We start from the raw sequence: 27,706 nt of genomic DNA, 5'->3' as shown, positions 1-27,706 counted from the left end.
AAGAGTGATAAATGCTAGTGTCTTTATTCTCAGTTACTTTTACAAATCACATTCCTAAAGTTGGATGCAAAACTGCGTTAGAAACTAAAGACACGCAGAATGGAATTTTTGTCCCTATTTTTAAGAGAAAATGACTCATGATTGTTTTTCTCCTTAGCAATTTCAGCTTGTAAAGTACTGACATAAAATCTCCTCAAACAGAACTGTAGAATCTCTCATTATTAAGACAAAAAAAGAAACTCATAGAGATAATGCTCTTTCAAACTGTAACAATTTTTGCCTGAGAAGTAAAACGGTGAATATCAGTTCTAAAAGCAGTTTTTAAATAACGTCTTTGTCTTAATTTCTTAATGTTTTGCAAAATATGTATCAACTATGAATAAAATATAAAACATTTTTGCAGAAAATAATTGAGGGTTGTATTTGATTTATATAGATGAAATCCCAGTAAGTTACTAAATGCTTTCAGAATCATATTTCCCTTCCTTTTTAAAAATTAACATTTATTCTGAAGACTGCAATTGTTGAGGGTAGAAAATGTCAGTTTCTAAAATACTTGTGTCTTGGGCAAACATATTGACTTTCAGAGGAAGCATGCCATCTTCGTTCTTTCACAATCCTGGTATCAGCTTGGGCTTAGTTCAGGTGGTGGGAAAGGGGATATTTGAATTGCCAGTTCGTACCAGCAGCTGAGCACATTCATGGCACCCTTAAGACAATACGATATGTATTAATGTGAGAAGCTGGATATTCATCCCTAGGGAGATCAGGCCAAGGTGCTGCAGGAGACAAAGGAGACAACACAATACTTACCACCCTCAAGAGAGTTTTGGAAGCCAGCAAACATAAAAGCAAAAGCAAACCCAAGAGAGCCTGCATTAGCCTATTCTTGTAGAAAACCTTAGTGCACCTATACCTTGAATACTGCGAGCACTTCTGGTCATCACATTTAAGAATGAGTACTGGAGAAGGTCCAGAGAGATGAAAGTCAACAGTGAAAGGATATGTAAAGGCAATTGAACCTAGTGTTTCTCTGATGATGGGGAGAGAAACAAGAAAAACAGAAACGAAGTAAGGCACAATTTTAAAATATAATAATTTAAGAGGCAAACATAAAAGATTTAAGGATGTAAATTAATAAAAACAGGTAAGTACATTACATAGAACTTAACAAAGTATTGGAATTTCTCACTGCAATGCATAATCCAAGAAAATTTGTAGATTTAGGAAGGGCTTTGGAAAATATAAAACTGGTAGCATGTAAAATAAATTCACCATGTTTAAGTAGGGTTCCCATATACTTTTCTCATCCAAACAAGGATCATATTTAGAATAATGCAATGGTTAGAAATAAGTATGTAGAGACAAGTGTAAACCAGGAGAGTCCCTGACAAGTATGATCACATTATATTTAGTAATACATTCTTTGGTTTCTTAAGTTAATGTGAGGAACAAAACACATCTGTTCTGCTACAGCATAGAATAATGTTCTTGTGGCTACTGCTAAGGTAACTTCTGCCTTAAATATAGGCATTAGAGACTGTTACCTGAGAAGTATGATGTTTTAAAATGAAATAGAGCTAAGCTATATATCCTCTCACTTGGAAAACATGGATTTTTAAATTGCATCCTTAGAGTGACATTCACTGAAAAAAGGGATTCTCTATTTTCTACCCTGTTTTAAATAATTGTATTCTTGGAGTGATAACATATTCAATCAATTCAATATTGTATGCTTATAACTTTTAAGTGTGTTTTTATTTCTGTAGGAAGAACCTAGGGAAAAGAGAATAGTAAACTCTGGGAAATCTGTAGTAGAGTATGATTCTTAAGAAGCATTGCATCGAAAAAGATTAATCTAGCATGCATGACCAGATTCCAGGGAACAGCTCAAACTTTAGGTATTTATATTTACTTATTTATTTATTTATTTATTTATTTTTATTTTACTTTTTTTGTGTGACAGAGTCTTGCTCTGTCACCCAGGCTGCAATGCAGTGTCGCAATCCTGGCTCACTGCAATTCTCCTCCCAGGTTGAAGCAATTCTACTGCCTCAGAAACCCGAGTAGCTGGGACTACAGGCATGCACCACCATACTCGGCTATCTTTTAATTATTATTACTATTTTCTAGTAGAGGCAGGGTTTCACCATATTGCCCAGGCTGGTCTTGAACTCCTGACCTCAGGTAATCCACCCACCTTGACCTCCCCAACTGCTGGGATTACTGGCATGAGCCAAAGTGTCCAGTCTTAAACTCTAGATATTTCTTAGGAGATACATTAATTCTATTTAAAAAGTACTTTGGAAGATGCAGTATGTTAGCAATAAGTGATTTGGTGAAAATATACATAAATATAATAACATATCCTGTAATAAATTAATAAAATGAATGATTAAATAATTATAATTTAAAGCCAAAAACATTCATGTAATATATCCTATATACGCAAGAGCCTATTTAACATTTAAGCTTGAAAACCACAGAAGCCTCCAATCACATGTTCAAAATTTACTCAGCTTCCAAAGCTAGTCACCCAAGAAGAGAATTCCAGACTCTGAGAAAGTTATATCAACGATATAACTTTCTTGCTAATTACTCTGTCTAATAATTCACCAAATTCTGTTGACATGACTTAAAAAAAAAAAACACTCTCATATGTGAGCCTCTATCCACTTTCACCTTCTACTACAAAAAAGCTACCAGCATCTCTCGCCTGAATTATGACAACAGCCATTTAAATATTCTTCTGCATATGGATGTTTTCCCAAATTCATTGTATACTCTGCAGCCAGTGCAATCTTTTAACATAAATAAAGATAATCATATCAATCTTCATGGTAATTCATTGCTGTAATAATAAAGACTAAGATCCTTCCTTCATATTGCAGGACCACGAATTGTCTGTTCCAGCCTGACTCTAACCTCATTCCAGCTACTATTTCTCTTAGCCTCTTTGGTCTAGTTTCACTAGCCTACATGAATGTTGGTATATTTTCATACCTCTGTCTGTGCATATTATCTCTGCCTGAAATTCTACCATACTATCTCTACTTCATATCAAATCATATAGTATCATTACTTGTATTCATTCCTCAAATATGAGCCCAGAAATTATTCACTGACTCCCCAAAATCAAATGATGCCTCAAATATCTCTCTGGAGTTTTTCTTTATTATTTATAAAAAATTTATGATTTTTTTTCAAGTTTATTTTAAAATCAGGGATTTCCTGTGGAGGTTTGTTACAAAAGTATATTGCACGATGCTGAGGTATGGAGTATGAATGAATCTGTCACCCAGTTAGTGAGCATGGTACTTGGTAGTTCTTTTAACACTTGCCCCTTCCCTTCCCGTCTGTAATTATGTTTTTAAAGATTATTTGATTAATGTATGTTTTTATTATTAGACACTTAGTTCAATGCAATAAAGATTATGTCTGTCAATACATGTAAATAAATAATTTTGAATAAAAGTGTATCTCTAGTGCCTATATCTCCAGTGTTTATTTCATTGCTTAACATACTAAGGTTGTAAATAGTTTTGAATAAAAATTGCCTCTAAATAAGGCTACTAACAACTTTTCCCTTCCCTGTACACACGTTTGAGCTTGCATTAAGCAATGGGATGCCTCACAAGTGATATTCTCCAGCTTTCAAACCTAGGCCTTCAAAATATGGCAGCTTTAATTTATCCTATTTTGTAAAACCAGCAATGCTGTAAGAAGATACAAACTATCCTGCAAGCTAGAGTGACAGAAAACAAGAGGAAGCCCTGGAGAGTAAGATGCCACAACGAAGGAAGGTGGCCATGTGGAAGAACACCAGAATGCCAAACACATGAGTAAAGCCTTGTTGGACTTTCCAGCCTAACCCAGTTGCCAGCTGAATACAGCCAAGTACATTTTCCAGCTGATGTCACAAGAAAAGACTAAACACCTGGAGAAGGCCTGCCCCAAATCCTCATTCACATAATCATAAGAAATAATAATCTGTTGGCTTACAGCACTAAGTTTTAGGGTAATTTCTTACACACCAATTGGCAATTAAAATAATTAATTAAGACTCATTATTCAAGTTATCAGAATGGTCCAATGTGTTTTTAAAAGTAGTACTTAAGATTTATCAATTTTAGAGTGGATATAGGAAGTAGTGGAATATGAAAGTTGAAATGTAGAGCCTCTTTAATGTTAAATGAACAATGGGTATAAAATAACATGTTTCTTGGTAGAATAGTGATGGTATTCACTATTCTTTAGCAACACTACTCTGTCTACCATGATACTGATAGATTTTTTCTTTTTATTTACATAACATTTTATTTTTATAAGACTTGGTAAAATACATACAAGATAAAGATATGTACATATACATAAATTGAATATATATACTATACATATGTGTGTATATATACATATATGTGTGTATATATACATATATGTGTGTATATATACATATGTGTGTGTATATATATATGATATATTAAATGTTTTGATACAGACATGCAATCTGTAATAATTACATCATAGAGAATGGAGTATTTATCTTCTCAAGCATTTATCCTTTGTGTTACAAATAACCCAATTACACTCTTTTAGTTATTTTTAAATGTACAATTATTATTGGCTATAGTCACCCTGTTGTGCTGTGAAATAGTAGATCTTATTCATTCTTTTAAAATTTATTCTAAATTTTAATTTTCATGAGTACATCAGTGTATATATTTATGGGGTACATGAGATATTTTGATACAGGTATACAATGCATGATAATTATGCAGTTTCTCTCATCTTAAACATGGATCATGTTTCCCTCCTTTAGAATTCTACCTTTAGAGTACTACCTCCATAAACAATCTTAACTTGTTCTTTCAGGAGACAAACAATATACATGCTACCACTTATAATATGTCCACATTTTCTATATTCTTGCACAAACATTAATGAGTAATTATCTAACTGGGATTTTTTTTTGGTAATAGCTTCTCTATTTTCATAGTAGAAAGAGTGCTTCTTGAAAGAGTCCACAATTCTTACTCTGTACATATGGAGTCAAATATATCTTAGAATTCAACATTTTGAGATTGTAGAACTTTTATATTCTCTCTCTCTCTCTCTCTCTCTCTCTCTCTCTATATATATATATATCCATGGGACCTGGGGAAGTACTCTATAATAAAGCATATTAATATTACCATTGCAAATATATGAATATTCACATAAAATAAGATTCATAAAGACTATAAATAAGTTTAAGTGAACTTTTCTCCCAACATAATTTGGGAAAGATCATGTTTTGCTTTCAAATCAAGTTATTAAAGATATTTTATATTTTAGCCTATTTCAGATATCAAAACAATGGTTAATAATTGTGTTTCAACACTTGCTGGATCCTGTCTCTCCCTAAGGTAGCCATTTCAATCTCACTAAATCAATTCTCCACCTTTTTGTTTTAATCGGCATTGTATGGTTTCCAGTTATGTCCTTTTACCAGGTAAACAGTTAAACCTTGCTTTTTGCAACCTTACCTTGAAAAACGTATTTGATATGTAAATATCTTGGATATATCCCTACGTTTCCAATTTATATTAGATTATAGATCTAATAGATTTATCATCTGAAGATTTAGGTCTCATTTGAAGTATGCCCCCTGCTCTTTTATTACTCTTTTATTTTTCTGCCTGTCCCCATCTAGTACTGACACTAGTTCTTGAACCACTGCCATTCTTGAACCACTAGCTATTCATTTCAAGTATCCTATAATTTGTCTTTTGTTCTACTTCCTTTGCACTGTGACTAATTATCAAATCATTTCAGAAGAAGTACTGTCCTCTGTGAAGATGCCTTGGCCTTAACATTGTTATTTGTCTTTCTCTATCTCTTTTTTAGTATTGGTTCTATCTGCAATATGGTAGGGTGGTCTGTTACCTTTTATTTTTAAGAACAGCATTTCTCAAATTAAAGTCAGAGGAAAGCAGGTCGATGCTTGTAGTTCCAAGGCTGAAATTTTCTAATGAACAAGACCACACAGAGAAATCATTAGACTGAGTAAAATTGTTAAATTTACCAATGCCTGTAAAGGTTAGAAAGAGAATTTCCTTTAAACTGGGCTTTAAAATTAACTAAAATCAAATAATTTAGTTCAAAGGTTTTGGAGTCCAGAAGGTAAACCAAAAGCCTCTTTATCAATCATTTAGGCCTGAATATTCTACTCCCTCCTTTACTTCCCAGTTTCCCCATGTTATGCACCAGATGCTACAGTCTCTTAGATAGCCTTATTAAAACTATCTCCGTACTTATTGTAAATTATGAACAAACCAAACACCAAGACAAGTAGCAAAAAATCCAAAAGTCAAATTACCACTTTTCTTGTTGATACAAACTAGGGTAAAGAACGGAGCTTAATGAAACGCTAAAGTGTCTTGTTAAAAAACCAGCCAAGAGTTAGGTCTCCTTAAGCAGAAATAGAGAAAGAGAATTATATCATTTTCTATGTCTGCATAACAAATTACTGGAAACTGAAAGGCTTAACCAATGGACATTGGTTTTCTCCCAGTTTTTGTGGGTCAGGAACCAGGCCTCTCTTAACTGGCCTCTCTGCTCAGAGGTCTCAGGTAGCCGCCATGCTGCATGTTCATCCAGAGGCTTAACTAGAAAAGAATTTGCTTCCCAGCTTGGTAATATTGTTGGCAGACTTTATTTTCTTCCAGCCATATGACTATAGATCCCCATTTCTTAGTGGCTATTGACAAGAAACCACCATTAGTTCTCAGAGGCCATGACAGCTTCCTGCTTCTTGGCCCACTCTGTAAGAAGTTTACAGCATGGTTCTTTACTCCTGCAAGACTAGAAGGAAAACCTCTTGCTCCAGTCTGCCAAGTCAGAGTCTTATATAATGTACTATGATTATGGGAGTGATAGTCCATCACAATTGCCATGTTATATTTGTTAGAAGCAAGTCACAGATTCTGTTAAGACTCAAGGGGAGGGGAATCTATACACAAATGGGACTCATTGAGGTCACCTGAAGGTGATTCTTTTTTTTTTTTTTGAGACGGAGTCTCGCTCTGTCACCCAGGCTGGAGTGCAGTGGCGCAATCGCAGCTCACTGCAAGCTCCACCTCCCGGGTTCCCGCCATTCTCCTGCCTCAGCCTCTCCGAGTAGCTGGGACTACAGGCGCCCGCCACCACGCCCGGCTAATTTTTTGTATTTTTAGTAGAGACAGGGTTTCACCGTGGTCTCGATCTCCTGACCTCGTGATCAGCCCTCCTCGGCCTCCCAAAGTGCTGGGATTACAAGCGTGAGCCACCGCGCCCGGCCTACCTGAAGGTGATTCTATCGCAGAACTTATGGTCAGTTATTCATGGTACCAAAAAGAGAAAATAAACTGAATCATATCAAGCAAACAAACAAAAATATCTTCCCCAGAAACATATCATACATTCTTGGTCCCAAAGATTGGTGAAACAGTCTACTCTGAAGCTTCATCAACATTATATAAACTATTTTGATTGTGTTGGTCAGTATTATGCATCAACTTGGCTAGGCTATAGTTCCCAATTATTTAATTAAACACTAATCCAGGTGTTTTTGTGAAAATCATTTGTATATGCGATTAACATTCATAATCAGTTCACTTAAAGTATGATAGGTTGTCCTAGAATAAGCCTGATTCAATCCATTCAGAAGCTTTAAGAACTAAACAGGTTTCCCTGAAGAAGAAATTTCACCTGTAGATAGCAGCTTCAATTCATTCCTGAAAGTTTCATCCTGCCCTTCTTGATGGCCCTGTTGATTTCAGACTTGCCGTATTCTCCACAATCGCATAACCTAATTCCTTGTAATAAGTCTCTCTCTATATAAAATCTTCTCTTAATTCTGTTTCTCTGGTTGAACTCTGACTGATACAGTAGTAAATTAAGATTTATAACAGACACTTCTAAAAAGCAGACATTTATGCAGCCAAAAAACACTTGCAAAAATGCTCATCATCACTGGCCATCAGAGAAATGCAAATCAAAACTACAGTGAGATACCATCTCACACCAGTTAGAATGGCCATCATTAAAAAGTCAGGAAACAACAGGTGCTAGAGAGGATGTGGAGAAATAGGAACACTTTTACACTGTTGGTGGGACTGTAAACTAGTTCAACCATTGTGGAAGTCAGTGTGGCCATTCCTCAGGGATCTAGAACTAGAAATACCATTTGACCCAGCCATCCCATTACTGGATATATACCCAAAGGACTATAAATCATGCTGCTATAAAGACACATGCACACGTATGTTTATTGTGGCACTATTCACAATAGCAAAGACTTGGAACCAACCCAAATGTCCAACAGCGATAGACTGGATTAAGAAAATGTGGCACATATACACCATGGAATACTATGCAGCCATAAAAATGATGAGTTCATGTCCTTTGTAGGGACATGGAGGAAACTGGAAACCATCATTCTCAGTAAACTATCGCAAGGACAAAAAACCAAACACCGCATGTTCTCACTCATAGGTGGGAATTGAACAATGAGAACTCATGGACACAGGAAGGGGAGCATCACACTCTGGTGACTGTTGTGGGGTGGGGGGAGGGGGGAGGGACAGCATTAGGAGATATACCTAATGCTAAATGACGAGTTAATGGGTGTAGCACACCAACATGGCACGTGGATACATATGCAACAAACCTGCACATTGTGCACACGTACCCTAAAACTTAAAGTATAATAATAATAAAAAGATTTTTAAGACATTTGGTATTATTATAGTGCCATCTTTTATATAAAATACCATAGTGTAGATAAATGGCATAATATGACCAAAAACACCCTTGATTTAAATAATTTGATAGGAATGTTTTCCAGCCAGTTGCAAACTGAGTTACAAAGAATGATAACCCTGTATCTTTGTATCGTCCCATTGTAAAAGAAAGATACTGCTTATAAACAGAAGCAAACAGCCTGAGAAATCCAGCCACCCCAGGCCCTGCATGGCCCTCTCAAGCAATGATGAATCCACACTGCAGTACAAGTGTGACGTAGTGAACCATGAAGCAGTGTTTTGGCAGTCTTGGGGAATCAAAATAATTAAATCTGGGTATTTTTTTAATCTGTGGATTTACTTAATTCAGAAATAGATTTAGAAAAAGAATGAATAGATTACATAACTCCCAAATAATTATCAATAAATATATATTTTCTTACAATGGAAGTTTTTATAAGTATTGCACTGAAATAAGTTAAACTTTACTGATACAGACGAAGAATTAAGTGTTCCATTAAACCATAATACTTATAAAGAAAATGTACATATGCATCAATAGATCAATAGATAGATAAAAATATATAAGTTTAGAAGATATTTTAAGGATGTATGTTTTTGTTTATTTCAGCATAAAGACATATGTTTGATCAACATCCAAAAATTTAAATTATAGCCATAATAACTAAATGCCCTACTTGAAGGAGAACCCATACATTGTTTAATTTTGAGAAATGTAAATTCCAGTAAGCCTTTCAAGATTACTCTGGGTAAAATATATGCCTAGATAACAGAAAGAGTTGTTTTTTATTGCTTTTATTGTTGTTGTTTTATATAAGATTATAATTACGAGTCAGATAAATACCACAGGACTCCTGCTGAAAATTATTACTTGAGATTTAGTATAGCTAAGCTGTCAGTTTATACAAGCTGCTGGAAAGCAAAATGAAAAGATGTAGAAGGAAAAATGTGTGGGTTCTGTTGTTATGGCACATAAAAAAGTTTGTTAGAAATTTAAAAATATTGGGTGGCAAAGATTCTATTTATAATGTAAAGATAAAAACCACAAAAACTTGAGTTTCTAGGTAGAAAAAGCAGCCAAAAAGTCAGAGTTTTCACATCTAGATGATTATTTGGATAGTATTTCCTTGAGAGAAACAGTAAAACAACAAAGTAGACTGTTGATGCAATCGAGCAGAGAAAATCAGTTCTCAGGTATGTGGTTCTTGTGGGACCTGCTAAAATTGAGGGTCATTATCTCAGGACTGTTTCTACAGGAAATACAGATTGTGAAGACTTCTACATAGATGTGTCATGACTTGCAGGCTAAATATGGTGAAAAGCAATGCAAGGAATCTGGAAATGAAAACACAGCATCAAAGCAATATCCAAAATTTAGGGGGTCCACAGAATAAATGACTGCATTCTGCCATCCAGAAAAATAGAGGCAAAACCAGTAAATCAAACTGGTCCATACTTATGAGTGAGACTACCTCAGGCTGAGAAATTCTTATCACCTATTTTTAAATCACAGTCCAATAATTTCTAGGTTGTGGCAAATTTAGGGCAGCAGCAACTTTTATACTCAACATAATTTCATCAAGAAAAAAGCACACACATTATGAAAAGAATGAAAAGCAAGCATAGAAAAAATATACCACAATTTTGCCAAAAGCTGAGGCTGATAGTTTTATCTGGCCAGAATAAATTTATTTACTGTGAATACACCGTGGAAACATTAGAGTCCTAATTTGGGTCCTTATAAAAGCGCATCAAAATCAAGAAAGGAGTCTTGAAATAAATTCAACTAATTGTCGTGTAAACATTTAATGACTATTCACATTTGTGTATGATGTACAGTCATTTAGAAAATTATCATTTAGTACATTCATTATGTTTTCTTTTGTATATTTATTTGTTCATTCATTCATTATATAAATAGTTATTGTGCACAAAATATCTCCAAGGCACTAAAACGCAAGGAATGAAGAGATGGTCCTTGCCATTAAAGGTTGATAATCTTAGGAAAAAAAGATATGTGAATAAGTAATTAGTAATTATTATAGAAATCACAATATTAGGACTAGGTAAGTATCAGGAAGGCTTCCAGGAGTCATTTACATCTGATCTGAAGTGTAAAGATTTATCAGCAAAGCACTAGATCTTATTTTGGTGAGGACAACATTCCAAATAGAATTTAAAAACAAATACAGGAAGATGAAAAATAACTTACTAGGTGCAGAGGCTTAGAGGCATTTTATAATTCCCAGAGCATAAAATTAAAGACCATGACGATTCTAGAGAAGCAAACAGGGGCTAGAACCACATGTTAAGAGACTTGACATTATCCTGGGGCCAAACTGGAAAAGCAGATCTGCAGGTGTTAATAGATCTTATAAAGGAATAAAAAGAGTTCATTGTTAAGTCAATTTGAGAAATACAAATTAAACAAGATTAAGCAGGCATTCTTCGAGTTTTTAATATATCTGTATGCTTTGTAAATTACCAAACATAATCCCTAAACTCATTTGTTCAAGGTAATTCTTTACAAGGAATATCTCACAGGACTAAGATTCCACTAGAAATTATCCTGAAGAGTTCATATGTGGAAATAACAAGAGCGGATTTGCAAGTTAGAAATATCTCCCTGGGGATTTTTGTGGAGGCTTGGTTAAAGGTTAAAATAAATGGATGAAGGAAGGCCAGTTAATTGGCTAGACCAGGCAAGAGATAATGAAGTACCAGAGGAGCAGTAAAACTAGAGAGGAACAAGTGAAATGTGTGAAGGAATTGAAATCTGTAAGATTTGTGTCTTGATAAAAAGGTAAGAGGAGAAAAAGAAATCAATTTCCATACTTCTGGGTTTGTAGACTAAGTGACTGAGAAAGGTACGGACCACCAAGTAAGATTTAAAAATACAGAATCTCTCGGGAGAGAAGTGATGAGTTAGGATTTTGAAACATAGGGCGTGAAAAGACCAGTGGTAATTTCAATAAGCTACATTTACAGAAACCTGAAGCTCATGCAAAGATTTGTCCCATAAGAGAGAAATTCTGACATCAGTAGCTTTGGCTTTGTGTAGAAATCTTCAATGAAAAATTTCGTCTGTAATCTCTGCTTATATTACCTCTTCCTATTTACACGATGGTATCAATCAATTTTCTCATCCATGTTTCTTAAACCAATTTGTTTATACTTAAACACATGCGCGCACACACACACACACACATACACACACACAGATCTTCTATCTATAAAATTGGTAAGTGTCTCACCTCTAAATAAGCATTGGTATTCAGAATTAGATAAATTGGCTTTCAGTAACCCTCAAGTAATCCACAAATATCAAAAGATCCCAGAGTATTGCTCACTGTGAGTCCAGGCAGGTGAGGTGATGGTTTCAATCCCAAATACTCTAATTTTGTGGCATCTCCATATCCATAAGCGTTTTTCCCTTTTATTGTGACCAGCAGAAAACAAGCATGGAGAATTTAAAACTGGTTTTTAAAAACTAAATGCTTCCACTTAAAAGTGAAACGTAAGTTCCGATTACAAAGCAATTCACTATGCCTCCTATAATTTCGAAAAGATGGGAAAATGCAACAGAAGGAAAAAAGAACCAGAAATATTGGTGAGTAGCAGGAGACACTATTCTAAATTAAATAATCAGCTAATTATTATTTTAGAGTCTAGCATATTTGTAGCACTTTGATATAGTGCTACATATAAATGATAAAAGGTAAGTTTACTTAAAGCTGTTTCCAATTCTTCATTCAAACACCAAATAAGACTGTAATAATGGATAATCACACAAAGTTGACACCTAGAATTTGCTATGGAGGATACATTACCTATTGCTGGCACTTCATTCCAGACTTTTTAGGTAGAATCTTAGTGGAAGAGAATAATATGAATACTACCTACAAATTGAGTACGACCTATAAATGAATACTACCTACAATGAGTACAGACTACAAATGAGTACTACCTACAAATGTGAATGTAGACAAAAAAAAAAAAATGATGTTAAGGAAAAGTAATTATCTACTGGATGCTCTATGTTAGAAGAATCACATTTACCCAGTAAGTGTTCTGTCATAAAAAATAGCAAAAAAATAGTACAATACCTTCCATGTTCCACAACCATTCATGAATATCACAGTCTGCAGCCTAGATTATAGAAGACAGATCTTTGCAAACATTATTACAAATGATATCAGATATTATGTGAAGATGGAAGATAATTTTTCAAATGTGTTACAATTAATACATAGTTATTTTGTACTTAAGAAAAAATCAAAATATGTGTATTTAAATAAGTTTTTAGTTTTCTCTCCTAGGTTCTGCTGTTGTAAGAGAGAAGATAACAGAATCACTATGCTACATGTTGACTCTAAGGCAAGATTAACAAATTTTGCTTCTAGAGATTCCTCCATTGGCCTTAGCTTCTGTATTTCACAGAATCATTTTCATTTTAGGAAACTGGTGTTATAAAGTGTAATATGCCCTCATGTGATTTCTCAAACAAATGAGTGTTTTTAAAATATCACTTTGTAATAATAAAAATATACTCGTGAACTTGAATTATTGTGCTGTTTATAACTATTCTCTTGGTGTGAATTACTTTGCAACAATTCATGGCCTGCACACTTGGCTTAATTAAAGTATTCCTATCCTTACAAAGTGCACAAATGAAGTAGAATTATTTTTAAATCTGTCATTTCAGGAAAGAGTCTGATTACTATTTGAATCAGTGGCATGGAGAAATGAATTCAGCCACAGGCAGCACAGCTCTGAGACCAATGAGAATATTGGGGAAGGTGAAACTAAGAAGATTTTAAAAAGAAAATACTTTCTGACTTTAAGCCTGTCTCCCCAAATCATTAGGGACAGAATAATGCCACATCCTCTAGTATTTGTTTTGTTTGTCTTTATGAGAAAGTCAAGGTGATAGTAAGTGAAGATCCCTCTGCTTCCTGAGTTCTATAAGCAACATGCAAACGTCAGGTTTAAAATAGAATACTATATTTTAAAATCTTAGTAAGTTTGATATGCCATTACAGATCATTTTAAATGCTCATAGTTACAGTAACGTATCTTTGTTAAAAATATCACTCTTATTTTTAACTAAATTTGTGTACAGTATACAAGAAAGAAATACATGATCACTCAAAAGTGACAAACTATCCTATTTTCTAAAGATCTATCTCATATAAGAATTAGAAGTCTGGATTATCTCATTAACCCTAAGAAATGGCGTGCTGTAATGATGTCTATAGTTTAGCAGTATACAAAAAATATACTCTTGAATACAAAATATATGTCATTATGATTAATATCACATATGTTTAAAAGTTATTTCAGAATAGGAGACTTGTTTGCTAGAAATGTAGCATTTAACTGAAGTACTGCATATCCAACTTCTATTATCCATGCACTCACTCAAGATCCAAACCAGTGCTTAAGTGTTTTATTCATCATCTTGTGGGAGCCGAGACATCTACATTAATTAACATAAAGTGGGAGAAACATATTTAATACTAATAGCAGATTCTTTTAAAAATAGAGGCACAGAGCGGATAACTCCTTCATGCGATTTCTGGTATTTCTTCATCCATGTAACTGCCCTTCATTTCAGTGGCAATAAAGAGCAAAAGCCTTAGATATCAAAATGATAAATTTCTTTCACTCAGAATGTCTTTCTCGCTCTTGAATACACTATACACTCACTAAAAGGGCATTATTTCCTAGAAATGTGAGAGTTAAATTTTTTAAGCATCTTGATATGGGTGTTGTAATGAACACCATGCTATATTATCATGACTTCAAGATGATCAAATACTGCTTAGGCATCTGAGATTCCTGAAACAGAACTGAGAGGATCACAAGGATTAAAGACATATGAAATGTTAAATCTTTAATCATTTTTCACACATTTTATGGCTAGCCTATCCTTTCTCACAACTCAATGAAGTTGAGACGATGACAAGTGGAAAATAGTCAACTAATTAAATTTCAGCCTTTCAAAAAGGTCAAAATAGTACAGTATATTACTATACTTCACAGAATAAATGAAGCATGCAAATGCCAATACTTCATTCCAGTGACAAAACCAGAAAAATATATGAGAGAAAATGGAGCAAAATTGTCTCATTGCTTCAAGGTGTGGCAGTCAAAATTTAGCTAGGATTTAAATTTCATAGTGAGTTATTTGCTCTAAAACACAAAAGGTTGCTTTTGTTCTTATAGCTGTATCTTGAAAGTTACTTCTAGGTTGTACTTCTTGAATATATTTTGCTATAGACTATAAATGTGAGCCGCAATCTCCCTTAGCTACATGTTCCAAAAGCTTTCTTACTCTGTCTTTAACAATAAGCTGAATTCCATCTTTTGTCCATTTAATGAACAATCACACTTTATCAGTATGATCGTAAGGGAGAAAATAGCCTACATAAATAACATCAAAAAATAATCCCCCAAATGGATTGTTTTGTATATATATAGTCACATATACACAATTTACGTTATAAACACATAATTATTAGTGTGTGGTGTTTTTGATATTATAAAACAAAATGCACTAGATATGAATGCACCTTTTATCCTTGCTGCTTTTCACACTATTCTCCAGCAACCTAAATGCCACCCATCTCTCATCCTTCAAGGCTCAGTTTTTATCTCAATTTTACCTTAAAAAATAATATTCTAACGATTATTTCCTTTCTTTAAAACTCTTGGTTATAGTCAGTCTCAACAAAATTACATGTTTTTAGTAATAAGATAATGCAAGTAAAGCACATATCACAGGGATTGGCACAGACTAGATGTTTTAGAAAACATGGCCTAATATTGGAAATAGGTTTTGAACCCTGACCTGCATTAGCTAAAAATGGCAATCTCACTCTTTCATAACTATATATTATCCATAATATTATTAACCCTTTCCACTGAGCATCAGTTTTTACATGTATAGAATGATCAGTATGAAACCTATTTCAATGGGTTTTGAGGTGGTTATATTTGATAATGTTTAAGATGCTTAACACCTTTGATACATAGTATTCAATAAAGATTTGTTTTCTTTCTACCAATTTTGTATAACTCTGCTGTCTATTTAATAATTTCAATTAGCTGAATTCTCTCAGGCTTCTGAATGTGTGGAGAATTCAGGAAAACACTGTATTAATTCCTTCCTATTGCTGTAACAAAATCCCACCAACTTGGTGGCTTAAAACAACATAAATCCATGATCTACTGACCTACAGTTATCAAGAACCTACAATTCTGTAGGTCAGAAGTCTGATACAGATCTTGCTAGGCTAAGATCATGACTTTGGAAGTGTGTGGCTCCTTTCTGTGGGTTCTAGATTCAGTTGCTGTTATTTGTAATTATAGAAACAAAGCCTCTATTTTCTGGTCGCCTATAATCGATGGGCCAATCCTAGCTTTTAGAAGCCCCCTCATTTCTTGGTTTGTAGCCGTTTTCATCCTCTTCAAAGCCAGCAATGGCAGGTAGGAACCATCTTGAGTTTTAAGATCTTGTGTAATTAGATAAGGCCCATCTGGATAATCAGAGATAATCTCATTTCAAGGTCGATAACAGTAACACATATGTAAATTTCCTTTGGCAAGTTTGGTAACATACTTACAGGTTTCAAGGATTAGGATTCAGACATCTTTGAGGAGCTATTATTCCACTATCTGTACTCTTTGTAGGGTTATGTCATTGGACCTATCAGTTGGACACATTATTTTCACACATGAACACAATTCCACTATGCCGAGTGTGATAATTTGCAGTTAATTGCATTTAGGAATTCCCCAGGAGTGCTAATATCTTATAACATATGTGTTTATGCAACCTGCACCTGGCCTAGAGTTTTCCCCAACTGTTAACAATGGTCAGGTGTCCAGTGGGTATATATGTGGCTATATATTCCGAATTTAGTCAGAATGTTAACTTTATACTGACATAGGTGCTATAAAATAGCAGGATAAACGCATGATTTTTTAATATGAGTTTAATTTTTAATATAAGCATATTATTTTAATGTGTATATACATGCATGTATATGAATGTATGTACATTTACCCACAAAGAGATACATGAGGTTATTAGATACATATTAATGTACATATTTATGTATGCTAGAAGCAATGACATGCTAGTAACAATGAACATACCATTTTGCTTTCTAAACATCATTTTCCAATAAAACAAACCATAATTTTCATAGATTGGAGTCATTTCAGGGCAGAAGAAATATAATGGAAGCTGGAACGTCTTACAACGTCAGAAAATAAAAAAGGGCTCAAAAAAGAAGGAAAAGATAAGATCTTCTTGAAAGAACACAGATGCCAACAATTTGAAGAATCTGCAAGTGGCCAAAGCTGAAGAAACAAATTGAATATCAAGATAAATAATGATAGTACTGGATTTTAATCCATAAAAATATAAATATTCATGTCTATATTAACAAAATTGTTTATTAAATAAACATACGAGATGGCAGTCTATTCTTCCTTACAATATAATTCTAGTTGATATATGTACAAGGTAAGAAAAAAGCACTGTTAGGTAAACACAGTAATAATAAATCTTTAAGACATGTTCATTGATGGAAGCTAAAATTATATGGCACATTTTGAGAATGAGGTTTTATAAACTCCAAATATCTCCCCCAAGTTAATTATCAATTACAAAGATAAAGATAGTAAATTTAGAATGGAAAATCCTGGAAGAAGCTACCTGAGCTAAGTTATCAAGGTTAACAACACCTAAAGTAAGATATATTTCCATTATGAACCACTTGATATGAAACACCTAATAGGATACAACATTGTCTCTGTGGAATTCTTTTAAATAATATGTCATACCATTGCTATAAGGAGACATCATCAGGAAAACCCAAATTGAGGAGCATTCCACGGAATAATTGATCAGTGATTTACAAGTATTAAGGTGCTGAAAGACAAGAAAAGACTGAGGAAATGTTAGAGACTGGAGGATACTCAAGATAAATAGAAGCTATACATAATGTGGAGCCTGGATGGAATTCTGAACGGAAAAAGGACATGTGTAGATAAGCTGATGGAATTTTATTAGAAACTGGAATTGCAAAATAGTTAATAGTATCTTACCAATGTTAATTTCTGGTTTTATGTAACCCTGCTTGTGGTTTTGTAAAATGCTAACATACGAAAAAAAATAATAAAGAGGTAAGAAAATTCATTTCATAATTTTGGCAACTTTTTGCATGCCTTAATTTAAAATAAAAAGTTGAAATGGTGTAATCTACTAAGAGCTATTAGAATTATTCATGCACAGGCACAGATTACTACACTGTAAGTGGTAATAACAAGCTAACATGGCTGAGCACATACTATTTAGCAATCATCAGTTAATTTCAGGGATTAATTTATGTGACACTCATGGTCACAGTATGAAATCAGTACTATTATTCCATCCACATTTTACATATGAAATAACTGAGGCACACCGAGAGTGAATTATTTAGCCCAAGAACTTTGAAACCAGGCAAAGCCCAAGCTTTTATCTCCCATGCTGCATAGCCTCTTTCGTAGAAAGCTTAAAAAAGGTTTAATTAAGCTGATATTTAGATTGAAAGCATAATTAAATTATTAAATTTTGAGAAATGGAGTTAAGAAATAAGTCAGTATAACTTCACAGTAAATACCACATGCTATTTCTCAAAGAACATATTTTGAATTACAAATAAAATAAAAATGAAGGAAATAATGAGAAAATTTTCAGGTTAGTATCTATTTTATTATGATTCCTTCAGCTCTTATTTCTGTGCTTTAAAAAATATAAAATTAGGACCATTTTGATTTCTGTTTATTGTTCTTATTTCCAAAATTTTTGTGATGGAGCTTCCTGCCTGTTCTCTATTACTTTTCCCTACTCTTTTATCTACATTCCCTTGAAAGATCACTTGTCTATCTTTTGCTAGCTCCTCCTCTTATATTTGCCCTATTCCATTTTATACCTCACATAACTTGCTCTGGCTGGAAAGATAATGTGTCTCAACACAGCACCTTTCCTCATGGCAGAGCAGCTAAAAGAGTAAGCATTAATTTTCAACTTCAGTATCAATATAAATTTCACTTTAATATAAATCTGAAGTGTTCCAGTAAAATCTTTATTCTTGCAGCAGGTCTCTCTGATAACCCCATATTCATCATGACTTTAGGCAATGACAAACAGCACACTGTGTCAAACTCTGACTCTACCTCATTTCTTCCCTTTATCAGCCTCTCTCAAATAAAAGTGGCAAAACTCACTGCTGAGAACATTATAAAATTTGCATTGTACTTTCAGATATAGAATAGTAATTCTCATGGATGAAAAAAAAGTAAGAATTATCTTTTACTTACTAGGTCAGAGACCATAAGTATTTCACATTGAGCTTTTATACTAAATGAATGGAATATTTTCATCAAGCCTGAAAATCAAAGTTCTTAGTACAGTTACAAAACAATAGGTGAGACTACACAAGACTGTTCTTCACCTCTTCACTCAAGTGTTTTTGGGGAAAAAACACTTTTTTCCCATCTCCTTTTGGATGAATGAATCAGTTAGCATCTTAATATGTTAAAAAACATTCTCAGGGTGAGCTATTGTATTAGTTCATTCTCACACTGCCATAAAGACATCCATGAGACTGGGTAAGTTATAAGGAAAATAAGTTTAATTAACAGTTCCACAGGCTGTACAGGAGGCATGGCTGCAGTAGCCTCAGAAAACAATCACAGCGGAAAGTGAAAGGGAAGCAAACACATCTTACGTGGCGGGAACAGGAGCAGACAGAGTGAAGGGGGGAGTGCTACACACTTTGAAACAACCAGATCTCATGAGAACTCTTACGTGACAGCAAGAGGGAAGCCTGTCCTCATAATTCAATCAGCTCCCACCAGCTCCCTCCTCTAACACTGAAGATTACAATTTGACATGAGATTTGGGAGAGGATGCAGAGCCAAACCATATAATTCCACCCCCGGCCCCTCCCAAATCTCACTTTCTTCTCACATTTCAAAGCCAATCATGCCTTCCCCACAGTCCCCCAAAGTCTTAACTTACTCCAGGATTAACTCAAAATACCAAGTCCAAAGTCTCATCTGAGACAGGGCAAGTTCCTTCCATCTGTGAACTCATAAAATGAAAAACAAGTTACTTCCAAGATACAGTGGGAATACAGGCATGGGTTTAATGTTCCCATTCCAAATGGAAGAAGTTGGCCAAAATAAAGGGGCTACAGGCCCCATGCAAATCCAAAACCCAGCAGGGCAGTCATTAAATCTTAAAACTCTGACACAATATCCTTTGACTTCATGACTCACATCCAGGTCACACTGATGCAAGGGGTAGGATCCCAAGACCTTGGGAAGCTCCATCCCTGTGGCTCTACAGGGTACAGTCCCCACAGCTGCTTTGGTGGGCTGGTGTTGAGTGCCTATGTCTTTTCCAGGTGCATGGTGCAAGCTGTTGGTGAATCTAGCATTCTGGGGTCCGGAGGACTGCAGTCCAGTAGGGACTGTGTGTGTGGGCTCCAACCCCACATTTCCCCTGTCCATTGCCTGAGGAAAGGTTTCCATGAGGGCTCTGCCTCTGCAGTGGACTTCTGCCTAGACATTCAGTTATTTCCATATAAACCTCTGAAATCTAAATGGAGGCTCCCAAGCCTCAGCTCTCTCCCTTTGCACACTCACAGACTTAACACCACGTGGAAGTCTTGGTGGCTCCAGTCTTGCACTCTCTGGAGCAGTGGCCTGAGATGTATTTAGGGCCCTTTTAGCCATGGTTGGAGCTGGACTGCCTAGGATGCAGAGCACCACATCCTGAAGCTGCACAGAGCAGTGGAGTCCTGGATCTGGCCTTCAAAACAATTCTTACTTCCTAGGCCTCCAGGCCTGTGATGGGAGGGACTGCTATGCAGGTCTGTGAAATGCCTTGGAGGTACTTTCCCCATTTTCTTGGTTATTAACATTTGGCTCCTCTTTACTTAGGCAGATTTCTGCAGTATACTTGAATTTCTCCCCTGAAAATGGGTTTTTCTTTTCTACCACATGGCCAGTCTGCAAATCTTCCAAATTTTTATGCTCTGCTTTCTTTTTAAATATAAGTTATAGTTTCAGGTCATTTCTTTTTTTATGAAAATGATCATAGGCTTTTAGAAGCAGTCAGGCCACATCTTGAATGCTTTGCTGCTTAGAAATTTCTTCTGCCAGATTCCCTGAATCATCTCTCTCAAGTTCAAACCATCTCTTCTCAAGCCTTTGCTAATGCATAGCAAGAGTGACCTTTATTCCAGTTCCCATTAAGTTCTTTATGTCCGTAAGGAGGCCTCCTTAGACTGGACTTCAGTGTCCATATCACTATCAGCATTTTAGTCTCAACAAGTTAATTATCTCTAGGAAGTTCCAACCTCCCTTCAACTTCATGTCTTCTTCTGATCTGTCCAAACTGTTCCAACCTCTGCTCATTACCCAGTTCCCAAGGTGCTTCCACATTTTCAGGTATCTTTATAGCAATGCCCTACTGCTCAGTACCAATTTTCTGTATTAGCCTGTTCTCATACTGCTATAAATACATACCTGAGACTGAGGAACTTATAAAGAAAAGAGGTTTAATGGACTCACAGTTCCACAGGCTGTGCAGGAGGCATAGCTGGGGTGGCCTCAGGAAACTTATAATCATGGTGGAAGGTAAAGAGGAAGCAAACACATCTCACATAGTGGAAGCAGGAGGAAGAGAGTGAAGGGGGAAGGGGTTACTGCTCACTTTGAAACAACCACATCTCATGAGAATGCTATCATGAGAGCAGCAAGGGGGAAGTTTGCCACCAGGATTCAATAACCTCCTTCCAGGCCCTTCCTCTAACACTGAAGATTAGAATTCAGCATGAGATTTGGATGGGGATACACAGCCAAACCGTATTAGCTACATTTGCTTCTCCAGGTTTAAGGGTATTCCCATGGTGTTCCACCATCCCTTATTGGCTTCTCTTTCACTTGGCCATACATTTGAAAATAGCCTCTTAATTAAGCATCCTTCATCTGCTCTTTTGACATACTGTGTCTATCCTGCTGGATCCTTTTTCAATGCAATGCACAGTTTTCCTGTATAAAGTTCTTATAACTTGAAAGACAAATTGCTAGCAACAATTAGAAAAAACTCTCATTCACAGCTAATTCAATACCACTGCCTTTCCAGTTTTTAGTAAATGAGTTTGCCACCTAAATCACATCTTAAATATAAACCTTTGAACAGGACCAAATTATATTCATTCATTTTCCCCTGACCTCTATTTTAATAGAGGAAGTACTTCTTATTAAAGGTCAATATTTCCATCTATGCTTTGGATCCCAAAATTCCCACTTTCTTGGAATGTTAATGCTTGGCTGAATACAGTGGCTCATTCCTGTAATCTCTGCACTTTAGGAGGCTAAGGCAGTGGATGACTTGAGGCCAGAAGTTCGAGACCAACCTGGCCAACATGTCAAAACCCCATCTCGACTAAAAATACAAAAGTTAGCCAGGCATGGTGGTACATACCTGTAGTCCCAGCTACTCGAAGGCTGAGCCAGGAGAATCGCCTAAACCTGGGAAGCAGAGGTTGCAGTGAACCAAGATTGTGTCACTGCACTCCAGCCTGGCTGACAGAGAGATACTATGTATCAAGAAAAAAAAAAGTTGATGCTTGATTAGCTATTTTTAATCCAATTTCTTCCTGTCAATATTTTTCAGCATTTAATTATGTAATATTTTTGCTCCTATCTTAAAATAATTCCTGAACTTCATATCTCTCTCAGACTACCTTTTTTAAAAAATAGTCTTTATTCTTGAAAGTGCAACAGCATGTCATTATTCTTCATCTCTGCATTTCCTACTCACTCAGATCCAACTGGTGTGAACTAGGCCAATGTGTACGTTTGCAAGGCAATATGGGTTCTACCTTCCTTTTACTTAGAACAGGTTGCTTATAACCCATTTTGCTAAAGATTTTATTTTATCCTATTCTCCCAACAAAGCTTACTTATTCTACTATGCACACTGATTTCTAGGTACATTGAATGGAAACTCCGTTCATTGCTTTAAGATTTTACCCCATATATGCACTGGCCTAGGATTACACATTTTCTGATACATTCTGTTAAGAAGAAGTGCCTTACCTTTTTTTTCTGTCATTTTCTTTTGACATATATTTTCTTTTCTGAATACATTTGAAGTCAAGGAAACAGTATCACAGAAACAAGTAAAATCTGAAATTGCATTTGTTGGTTCAGTGTAATATCAGTGCATCTATAACTTTATTAATGCAATTTAATTTTCAGTGGATTAATTTTTTCAAGCAAATTAACAACTATACTTGATATTGATGTGTTTATAAACAATGGAAGAAGTATCCCAAAAAGTGCAAGGGCAAATGCTATATGGGCTCAGTGAAACTGGGTGAATAGTTCCTAGATAACAGAGATTACAAAAAGTATTTAAAATGAGAGCAAGTAGAATTAAAGGTCAACATTACTACAACACTGCTTATTAAATGAAAATCTTTGAACATAAATGTTTACAAATCTCAATTATTGGCACATTTTCCAAAATAAGAACTAAACATATTTCAATAACATAGGGATAGTAGAAATCAGTGTTTAACAAAATAGAAATTCACTTTTAAAATATTTTATTAAAAAGTCAATATACAGTAAACATAATACATTATTTTAATATCCTTCATATGTTCTTGAGTGCCTCCTATTATATAATACCAAAGATCTGAAAAAGGTATTGATAAATCATAATAACCTTTATTAGGGAATGATTTTCAATTACATATCTCTTTCTTTAGAAATTACATACCACAGGTGAAAACAATGTTTCTTAGGTACAATTTTACTGCCTGATATATGAGAGGTGTTTTATGGTTGATAATGCAAATGAATCATTAAAAGCAATGCAAGAATAAATAAAAAAACCACAAGAAAAGATAAATGTGTACCTTATATTGTGAGACAGAACTGGGATAGTGTGGAATGTGGCTTAGGATAGAGCAGATTATGAATAACATAACTTTAGTTATGTACCATGCACTGTTCTGTTTGTAGCACACATGTTATCACATTTATAAGTCTGTAAAGAAAGCCTATTAATTTTATGGCAAGAGAGAAGCAGTGAGAGAAGTGAAGACATAGGCATAGAGACTTGTGCAGGGACAGCTGCCTTTTGGGTCTGAAAGAATCTGGTGAAACTGAGAAAAGTTTCTTCTATCCAACTTCCTCCATTCTATAAGTAATTACCATATAGCTGCTATGTAGTAAGTTCTTTGCTAGCTGCTGAGATGTACTGGTAAGTAAGAGAGACATGCTTCCTTTTCTGATGTGTTATGCATGAAGCAAACACAAAGCAAACAGCTAAAACACTTTACAAATTGGGAAAATGGTTGAAATAAACATTTTTCTTACAGTATAGCAGAATATAATTCTGAATAGTTCTCTCAAATAAAACAACTAAAATGATAGGCACAAACATACCTAGATACTTGGTAAACACTCTGATGAAGTGCATTGAAAGAAACCCAGAAGTTAATTGAGAATAAGAATCTTGTTTATTTATTAAAAAGTAAGTTTTAAAGATGGCTTTACCTATTTTTTTTTTTCTGTACTCTGGGATCATAAGCTTCTGAATTGGCAGTTGAACATCCCAGACAAGGTGGAAAACCTAAAGAACCCCTTTATGAGACTTAGTAATCCAAACTTAGAATCTTACAACTTCAGGGTAGGACTCAACAAGAAATAAGAAGCATTGAGGTGGACACAGAAATGAATCTCAATTACGGTAACTTTGGCAAAGTAAATGAAAATCTCTTTTGCAACTTCAAAATCCTAAAGTGGATCTAACATTGCTTTTTTTTTTCTTTTTATCCCAACATGCTACCTGTGTTCTCTGAAAAACATCAAACATCAAAGCAGGAATTAAATTTAAAGTTATCCTGGCTATTAGTGGCTCCAGGCAGGAAACAGAAGCAAATGCAAATCCTGTCTGGAGAAACTTAAATCAAGAAATACCAAAAAAAAAGTGACCACAGATAAATTTACATTAAAATCAAATAGCCCACAGGCAAAAATGACACAAATAAATTAGCCAGTATTAAGTGAGAACCAATGTAAATAATAGACAGTAGACAAAGTCAAAAAATATTTCAAATATTGGAACTATCAAACATAATTTTAGAAAACAAATCTGTTTAATAAATTCAAATAAAAAAAGAAAAATTTGAATATATTTGCAGGGAACATAAAAGTATGAAAAATTACTAAGAAGCCATTTTGGGATCTGGCATTTAAGAAGCTTGGGAATCAAAAGTATCCTAACAGCAGGTAAAAACCTGACAAACTAAAAAACAAATAACAAATATTAGCTCTATAAGAAAAGTGGAATGATGGAACATACCTCTGCTCTCCAAATTAGAGACATCAGCAGGAGAATAATAAGAATCACAACTTCCTAGAACAGACGCACACAAGTTAAAACTTCTGCAGGAACCAGTGTCTGGGTAGGGAAATCTGAACTGTGATTGATGAATTGCCGGAGGCTCCCTGTGGACAAGTATGAGAAATAAAATCTCCAGAAGGACCCAGTCATGTCAAGGGTCATACTTTACTGAGTTTTACCTCCTGGAATTTTATTTGATTCTCACAGTGAGTATCAGAGAAAAACTTTAATGCTTCCAGCAGGAGGAGGATAAAAGAACCATTAAGGCATAAAAACACAATTTGAGGACACAGACCAAGCAATAGAATCAGACATGGCAGGGATGTTCAACTTAGATTGGGAATTCAAAACAATTATGATTAATATGCTAATGATTCCAACAGATAAACTAGACAGCATTCAAGAACATATGGGCAATGTAAGCAGAGAAAGAAAAATTCTAAGAACCAAAAATAAATGCTAGAGAACAAAAGCACTGTAATAGGAATATCTTCACTGGGCTTATTAGTAGACATGGCACAGCGGAGGAAAAAATCTGTGAGCTTGTGGATATCAAATAGAAACCTCTAAAACTAAAAAGGGAACAGAAAAAAAATACTAAAAAGAGGAAAATAATATAAGAATATTCAAAGACTTTGAGGTAGCTACAAAAGGTATTATGTATGTGTAATTAGAACACTATAAAGAGAAAGAAATTGAAGAAATATTTGAAATAATAATTGAGAATTTTTACAAGTTAATGTCAGATACAAAACTACAGAACCAGGAAGGTTAGAGAACTTCAAGTAAGCCAAGTATCTAGGCATTTATCATTTTCAAACTACAGAAACACAACTGTAAAAATGAATCAGTGGGAGTGGAAAAAAAAGGTTAAACAAAGAAAAAAATATAAAACTCATATACTAAAAAAGAAAAGAAAACCATATAAAATGCTCAGTTAATAACACAAAAGGAAGAAAAGAGTATAAAACAAAAATAGAAACAAAAACTAAGGCAATAAATAGAAAATATGAGCAAATGTGGCAGATATTAATCTGACTGTATCAGTACTCACTTTGAACATCAATAGTTTTTTTTTTTTTTGAAAAGTGTATCACTCTGTTTCCCAGGCTGAAGTACAGTGACACACTCATAGCTCACTGCGGCCTTCAACTCCTGAGCTTAAGTGAGCCTTCTGCCTCAGCATCCTGAGTAGTGAGGACTCAGGTGCATGCCAACACACCTAGCTAAGATTTCAAGTGTGAACCACGAACATCAATAGTTTAAATGCAGCTATTAAAAGACAATATCAGAGTGGGTCAAAAAACAAGACCCAACTGTATATTGTCAACAAGAAACCTACTTTAAATATAAAGACACGTGTAGATTATAAAAACTATCTAAACTGGTAAAGAGAAAATCCTGTTATCTGTTCACTAATGATATAATTTCATATCAGAAAACTCTAAAGACTCCTCTGAAAGATTCCTAGGTTTGATAAATTACCTCAGTAAAGTTTCAGAATACAAAATCCAGCTACAAATTGGTAGAATTTTTATACATCAATAACCATAAAACTGAGAACCAAATTAAGAATTCAATCCCATTTCAATACCTACAAAAACAAACATAAAATACGTAGGAATACACTTTAATCAAGGAGATAAAATGTCTCTACAAGAAGAACTACAAAACACTGAGAAAAGACACAAACACAGAGATAAAACATTCCATGCTCATGGATCAAAAGAACCAGTATAATTCAAATGACCACACTGCCCAAAAGAATCAATAAAATCAAGGAAATTCCTATAAATTACCAAGGTCATTTTTACAAAATTAGAAAAAAGCAATCCTAAAATTCACATGGAGCCACAGAATATCCTGAATAGCCAAAGCAATCCTAAGCAAAAAGAATACAGCTGGAGGTATCACATTACCTGACAACAAATCATACGACAAGGCTCTAATAACCATGCAGCCTGGTACTGGTATAAAAACATACATATATCAGTGGAACAGAATAGAGGACCCCAAAATAAAGCCACACACCTAAAAGCAACCAAACTTTGACCAAGCTGACAAAAATATACACCAGGGAAGCCAGGAGCCGTGGCTCACGCCTGTAATCCCAGCACTTTGGGAGACCGAGACTGGCAGATCACAAGGTCCAGAGTTTGAGGCCATCCTGGCTAATACAGTGAAATCCCATCTCTACTAAAAATACAAAAAATTAGCTGGACGTGGTGGCGGGTGCCTGTAATCTCAGCTCCCCGGAGGCTGAGGCAGGAGAATCTCATGTACCTGGGAGGTGGAGGTTGCAGTGAGCTGAGATCGCACCACTGCACTCCAGCCTGGGCAACAGAGTGAGAATCCATCTCAAAAAATACACACACACACACACACACACACACACACACACACGCCAGGGGGAGGATACCCTATTGAATAA

Source organism: Hylobates moloch, unplaced genomic scaffold (assembly GCF_009828535.3).
Source record: "Hylobates moloch isolate HMO894 unplaced genomic scaffold, HMol_V3 SCAFFOLD_4, whole genome shotgun sequence".
NCBI lineage: Eukaryota > Metazoa > Chordata > Mammalia > Primates > Hylobatidae > Hylobates > Hylobates moloch.
The sequence above is the reverse complement of the archived record's forward strand: the minus strand, read 5'-3'. Positions refer to the sequence as shown.